Source organism: Telmatherina bonti (assembly GCF_933228915.1).
Source record: "Telmatherina bonti genome assembly, chromosome: 14".
NCBI classification, from domain to species: Eukaryota; Metazoa; Chordata; class Actinopteri; order Atheriniformes; family Telmatherinidae; genus Telmatherina; species Telmatherina bonti.
Window position 1 is genome coordinate 25977572 of NC_136612.1, and position 8067 is coordinate 25985638.

Genomic DNA, 8067 nt, shown 5'->3' on the forward strand with positions numbered 1-8067 from the left:
GTTATTGAATCCTTCTTTGCTTTTTTGTTTGTTTGTTTGTTTTTTGTTTCCAAAAAGACAACAACAAAAGCAAAAAACACTTTCTGCATTTTCACTGTTAAGTTATATGGGGATAAATGATAAAGAAGGCATTTTAGGAGCCCCAGGGTACTTGTATGAGGCCTAGAACTCCCAGGCAGGTGCTTGGTTTGCCTAATAGTATGGTCCCCCTCAGTTTGGTCCACACCAGAGGAAGTCATGAGGTTCCTTTGGTTTCTGTACAAAGACAAATATTTTTCTGTTGTACATGCTGAAAAATATGTTTAATTATACATGCATTATATTGCTATGTGATACTCAGATATACTTATCCATGAAGCTTGATAAACCATCGGGTGATCAGATTACAACCGATTCCAATAAAATTGTCTCTGATTTGCCTATAAAGTGCTCTGAGATTACATTGTTGCAGCACCATACAATAAAGCAGAATTGAATTGAACTGAAATGAATTGAACTACACAGCTACTTTGCAACCTGTGGCCTTTACTGCTCATGTCTTATCTTTTCAACCTCATTTGGATAATAATAGGTTATAAATAGAGAAAGCGTGCTCTTGGATGCTTTAGACTGCCTCTGCTGAGGAAGTGGATGGCGCCACTTTGGCCCCAAGGACTGCTGCTCCATGTGGCTCTTTGGGAGACTAATTGTGTGTGACATGTCTGCCACAGTTTTCAGCTTCATGAGGAGAGTACAAATGTACTGAAAAGCCAAAGTGCTGATTGTAGAATGTACATGGCTGCATATTTATGACTGAATTGAACCAAATTAGAATTTCTTTTTTTTTTTTTTTTTTAGTAAGAAAAACACTTTTTAGTCTATTTTAGATAGATTGTGGATTTAATTTACAACTGAAATCAGAAAGGGTTCAAAAGAAAAAATTGCAGGCTATTTAGGTCTTGGCACACAATCAACAACACCCATGTCTTTGAATTGTCTGTATTTTTCAGCAACATTTGATTTTTTTCAAAAGATCCTTTGTTGGATGCTACATCATTTTCTACACTGTAAGAACTGTTTCTTATGTGGCTCCACTCCTGCAACTTTACCTCTAAGTGCCATTTGTCAAGCATCCCTGTAGTTCTGATGTTCCGCTACCTGCTGTGTTCAGTGTCAATGGTGTTTTGCTGCAGATTCTTCAGCACAGACTGAGCCCTGAAATTCCCTATACACACTATTGCATCCTGCAGCTCACTTGGAGTTTTGATGTGATTTCTATAAGTTCTGATGCAATAATGTTATATGACAGAAGCCTTCTAGCACATACAGTACCAGTCAAAAGTTTGGACACACTTTCCCATTAAATTCAAAGGGAAAGTGTGTCCAAAGTTTTGACTGGTAGTGTGGAAGAAAAACATGTTTTTCTCATCTGTTTGTATACTGACTTCCATTGCATCTCCAAATGATTTTGTTTGAATTGTATAATAAATTGTCGACATTTTACCCATAATTATTAAGTAGCATGAAGTAACATATTCCGAATATTCAGGAGCTTAAATCCTACGATTATCTTGAGAAAAAAAGTTACTTCTTGTCATCTTAAGAGAATGATGATAGGTTTGTTGTGATAATGGGGTAATTTATTTCATTATCTCAAGAAAATGAATTTTATTTTTTTTTCTTTTAAATTTATTTATTTACACATAGATCATAACTATAATCTGCAGTATATTGAAAAATATGACAAAACCTACTCAATATTTATGACCTCAAAGACCTGCAGTGATCTGTTGAAGCTCCAGACAAAAATCTGCTGAGCATGTGCAGCAGAAGTCTCTTAGCATGGATTGTTGACTTTGTCATCGCTAGTGCACCAGTGAAGGCCATTGTCTCCAATGACTGTGTTTCCACTGCATTTCAGGACAACTACACAGATTCAGCCATGCCACTTTCATTGTTGTGGGCACTGATAATCTTAGTAATCACATTTTGGCATCACATTCTGGATCCCTTTCATCTCCAGCAGACACCTCACTGCTTGCGACACAGAACAGAAACACTAAAGATTCATCTGTTTGTGCAGATGGACAAGCAGAATGTTGTCTGACTATAAATGTCTTACTAAGCTATGAGTCAGAGAGATATTTACTGGATGTTGAATAATTTTTTAGTTTAGAAAGAATTTTTTTTTTTATTAAGGGTATGATTAACTTAAGTTTAAGTGATTTTTTTTTTTTTTAAACATATGGCTTATAAATGTAGTTTATATATATATATATATATATATATACATATACATACACACACACACATATATATTTTATATATATATATATATATATATATATATATATATATATATTTTTATATATATATATATATATATATATATATATATATATATATATATATATATATATACACATATATATATATATATAATAAATAAATAAAACTGGCAGACCATTAGTGGTAATGCATTATACCCTTTGAGATGCTAAACTAGCCTCTTGTCTCACTCTGTTCCTAAATTTGTCGTTGCATGAGCAATCCTTATGGGATTTGGTGACTGAGTTCATTCTACAATAATATAAACTTTGTCAGAGACCTTTTTATAGTGAGTTAAAACAAAAGCAGTTGATATATATATATGAACTGCTTCTTATATAACAAAAGGAACATGTAACTAATAATCTCAGTGAAAACTTAGGACAAATGTAATTGTGGATGGCTGTCTGTTAATAAGACTGTAGTGGAATCTAGTACCTACTTACATGCAATGTCATCAATAATTGATGATAATTAATCATTTATGACAGTCTTTCCTTGTTTGCAACAGAGGTGTGGTACGTGCTACACAGGTGGCTGGTCTCTCACCGGGAGCTGGGAGCATTGCTTCATATGTGACCTAGTTTACACAAATGCACAATATAGATATGCTTTGAAAGAAACAGGATAGTCTCTCCACATCTAGAGTATATAAAACAACTGTATCCAGGGTGATATCCAAGTGCAAATTGCACATTTTGAGCTTTTAGTGGATCATTTAAAAAAATAAAGCAATTTGGTATATTGATTGATTTATTGCTCAGAAAAGTTTAGTCCTCTGACCTTTCTGGGATGATAACAATATCCTTATGTCAACGCACACCTGTAGCTTTCAGAAAGCAGCCATTGAGTCACACAGGAAGGGAAGTTTCTGTCTCAGACCTTACTGGTTTAATCACAGGAACAAGGGTAAATAAATCTACACAATGTCTACAACACAGTAAAAACTGTTCTTACCCCTCCCGCTGAAGCATATTGCACCAATAAGTTGCTTTTTACCATCAATACAAAGAGTACTATCCATCACTAAATGAAGACCTACATGCAACATACTTTAATACAATGAGTCTTGAAAATTTGATTAGTGTTGGTTGTAAACAACATTTGAAGTCACACCTCATTCATTAGTGAGAAAAAAGTGCTGGTTTTGAGAGTTCTGAGAAGTAAATGAATGATAGTTGAAAGGGCTAAAATTAATTATCTCACAAAAGCATCCTTAACAGTATTTTGCATATTTTGGATTGGTGGTAAACCAAAGAAGACTGTCTTCCCTTTGTCTCTGAAAAAAGAGGAAGCCGTTATGGACAGTTTGACACTGCCCCTTTGGTTAAACATTATCCCCACACTCAACCCTTTTATCTGAGTCTGACTGATGAGCCTTCAGGGGGCTTTGAGTGCTCCTACAGGTTCTGTGTAGCTTCTGTAATGCTGCCATTGACCTAGCTTCAACCCTCCTCAGTCTCAAGGGAAACTTCACCATTAATTACTGTGACTACATGGTATATCAATCAGCAACTCCTGGTAAGTTACTGAGCCAGCCTTACAAAATGGAGCACATGTAAAAAAGTTGATGAGGTTTGATAAAATATTGTCTTTTAGTTAATGTATTAGGATATTTCTGAATGAAATTGATTTGATATGTCACTTAAGTGTACCGAAAGACAGTAATGGTTGTAAGATGAATGGGAAAGTTGAGCCATATATATATATATATATATATATATATATATATATATATATATATATATATATATATATATATATATAAGGACGCGGGTTACCGGGACCCCCCTCTGGAGCCAGGCCTGGAGGCGGGGTACGAGAGCGAGCGTCTGGTGGCCGGGCCTTCGCCCATGGGGCCCGGTCGGGCTCAGCCCGAAAGGGTTACATGGGCCCCGCCTCCCGTGGGCTCACCATCTGCGGGAGGAGCCGTAGGGGTCGGGTGCAATGTGAGCTGGGCGGCAGCAAGGGGCGGGGACCCTGGCGGTCCGATCCCCGGCTGCAGAAGCTGGCTCTAGGGACGTGGAACGTCACCTCTCTGGTGGGGAAGGAGCCTGAGCTGGTGCGCGAGGTTGAGCGGTTCCGACTAGATATAGTTGGACTCACCTCGACGCATGGCTTGGGCTCTGGAACCAGTACCCTCGAGAGGGGCTGGACCTTCTTCCACTCTGGAGTTGCTCATGGTGAGAGGCGCCGAGCTGGTGTGGGCATTCTCATCAGCCCCCAGCTTGGTGCCTGCACGTTGGGGTTTACCCCGGTGGATGAAAGGGTAGTTTCCCTCCGCCTCCGGGTGGGGGGACGGGTCCTGACTGTTGTCTGTGCTTATGCACCAAACAGCAGTTCAGAGTACCCACCCTTTCTGGGGTCCTTGGAGGGAGTGCTGGAGGGTGCTCCTTCTGGGGACTCCATTGTTCTGCTGGGGGACTTCAATGCTCACGTGGGCAATGACAGTGAGACCTGGAGGGGAGTGATTGGGAGGCATGGTCCCCCCCCTCTGAACCCAAATGGTGTTTTGTTATTGGACTTCTGTGCTCGTCATGGATTGTCTATAACGAACACCATGTTCCAGCATAAGAGTGTCCATATGTACACCTGGCATCAGGATTCCCTGGGCCGCAGTTCAATGATCGACTTTGTAGTCGTATCGTCGGACCTGCGGCCACATGCCTTGGACACTCGGGTGAAGAGGGGGGCGGAGCTGTCAACTGATCACCACCTGGTGGTGAGTTGGCTCAGATGGTGGGGGAGGAAGCCGGTCAGAGCTGGCAGGCCCAAACGTGTTGTGAGGGTCTGCTGGGAACGTCTGGCTGAGTCCCCTGTCAGAGCGAGCTTCAACTCCCACCTTCAGCAGAGCTTCGAACATGTCCCGGGTGAGGCGGGGGACATTGAGTCCGAATGGGCTGTGTTCCGTGCCTCTATTGCTGAGGCGGCCAGCCGGAGCTGTGGCTGCAAGGTCGTTGGTGCCTGTCGTGGCGGTAATCCCAGGACTCGTTGGTGGACACCAGCAGTGAGGGATGCCGTCAAGCTGAAGAAGGAGTCCTATCGGGCCTTCTTGGCCTGTGGGACTCTGGAGGCAGCTGATCGGTACCGGCGGGCTAAGCGGCATGCGGCTTCGGCCGTTGCCGAGGCAAAAACTCAGGCATGGGAGGAGTTCGGCGAGGCCATGGAGAAAGACTTCCGGACGGCTTCGAGGAGATTCTGGTCCACCATCCGGCGGCTCAGGGGGGGGAAGCAGTGCTCCATCAATACTGTGTACAGTGGAGATGGGGTGCTGCTGACCTCAACTCGGGACGTTGTGGGTCGGTGGAGGGAATACTTCGAAGACCTCCTCAATCCTACCAACACGTCTTCCCATGAGGGAGCAGAGCTGGTGGACTCAGGGGTGGACTCTCCTATCTCTGGGGCTGAAGTCGCTGAGGTGGTCAAAAAGCTCCTTGGCGGCAAGGCCCCGGGGGTGGATGAGATCCGCCCGGAGTTCCTTAAGGCTCTGGATGCTATGGGGCTGTCCTGGCTGACACGCCTCTGCAGCATCGCGTGGACATCGGGGGCAGTACCGCTGGATTGGCAGACTGGGGTGGTGGTCCCCCTTTTTAAGAAGGGGGACCGGAGGGTGTGTTCCAATTACAGGGGAATCACACTCCTCAGCCTCCCTGGTAAGGTCTATTCAGGGGTCCTGGAGAGGAGGGTCCGCCGGATAGTCGAATCCCGGATTGAGGAGGAGCAGTGTGGTTTTCGTCCTGGTCGCGGAACAGTGGACCAGCTCTATACCCTCTCTGGGGTCCTGGGGGGGGCATGGGAGTTTGCCCAACCAGTCTACATGTGCTTTGTGGACCTGGAGAAGGCATTCGACCGTGTCCCCCGGAGGCTCCTGTGGGGGGTACTCCGGGAGTATGGGGTACCGGACCCCCTTGTACGAGCTGTACGACAGGTGTCAGAGCTTGGTCCGCATTGCCGGTAGTAAGTCGGATTCGTTTCCGGTGAGGGTTGGACTCTGCCAAGGCTGCCCTTTATCACCGATTCTGTTCATAACTTATATGGACAGAATTTCTAGGCGCAGCCGAGGGGTTGAGGGGATCCGACTTGGTGGCCTCAGGATTGGGTCCCTGCTTTTTGCGGATGACGTGGTCCTGTTGGCTTCATCTGGTCGTGATCTCCAGCTCTCGCTTGAGCGATTCGCGGCCGAGTGTGAAGCGGCTGGGATGAGAATCAGCACCTCAAAATCTGAGACCATGGTCCTCAGCCGGAATAGGGTGGATTGCCCTCTCCGGGTCGGGAGTCAGGTCCTGCCTCAAGTGGAGGAGTTTAAATATCTCGGGGTCTTGTTCACGAGTGAGGGAAGGATGGAGCGTGAGATCGACAGACGGATCGGTGCGGCGTCTGCAGTAATGCGGGCTCTGCGCCGGTCTGTCGTGGTGAAGAAGGAGCTGAGCCAGAAGGTGAAGCTCTCGATTTATCAGTCGATCTACGTTCCTACCCTCACCTATGGTCATGAGCTGTGGGTCGTGACCGAAAGAACGAGATCTCGTATACAGGCGGCTGAAATGAGTTTCCTCCGCAGGGTGGCCGGGCTCTCCCTTAGAGATAGGGTGAGGAGCTCAGTCATCCGGGAGGGGCTCAGAGTAGAGCCGCTGCTCCTTCGCATCGAGAGGAACCAGTTGAGGTGGCTCGGGCATCTGGTCAGGATGCCTCCTGGACGCCTCCCTGGTGAGGTGTTCCAGGCACGTCCCTCTGGGAGGAGACCCCGGGGAAGACCCAGGACAAGCTGGAGGGATTACATCTCTCGGCTGGCCTGGGAACGCCTCGGGATCCCCCCCGCAGAGTTGGCAAATGTGGCTGGGGAGAGGGAAGTCTGGGCTTCCCTGCTTAGGCTGCTGCCCCCGCGACCTGACCCCGGATAAGCGGCAGAAGATGGATGGATGGATGGATGGATGGATATATATATATATATATATATATATATATATATATATATATATATATATATATATATATATATGTATATATATATATATATATATATATATATATATATATATATATATATATATATATATATATTTCCCTATTCAGAACCTCATGTAGCAGCTATGAGATCTGACTGGTTTGTATCTGTGGGATGTGATGTCCAATTACTAATGCCGTCTTAACAGTTATTAGTTAAAAAAAAAAAAAAGGAAGTTGGATGATTCTTAGGGCAGATTTTTTTTTGGGAAAAGAGCAAGGGGGGGAAGGAGTTACGAAACCTCAAAACCACATTGTTATATTTCCTGTATCAGAAAAAATGTAATGCCAGAAAGAATGTTGATTGCTTTAGTAATGGGGTCATGTCAGTGAATTCTTAACAACACCCCAGTTCAAGTTGAGGAAAACAAATGCACAATAAATCTTAAGTTTCTCAACACATGGAGCCTTGTGAAATACAAATAACCATCATTTACTGCAAAATCCACTACACAAAAGCTCAGGAGGTGAAAACTATTTTGTTAAAGAAATAAACTGAGCCACATAACAAGACGTTTCCAGATACCTAAGATACTTCTGCTTTCAATCTCATCTGGGGAAAAGCCCATGCTTGGTGCCCCTTGTCAGCAACTCAGATCCTCTCTGCTTCCTAACATCCATCTCACTCCTGAAGAATATTCCCAGGTGGATCTGAGCTTTCACTGATGGAATGCACTGTAATGGTCTTTTCATTAAATGAGGCTAGGGTATATTACCCATTGCTGCAGAAGAGGCTTGTTGTTCAAATTAAATTCCCAC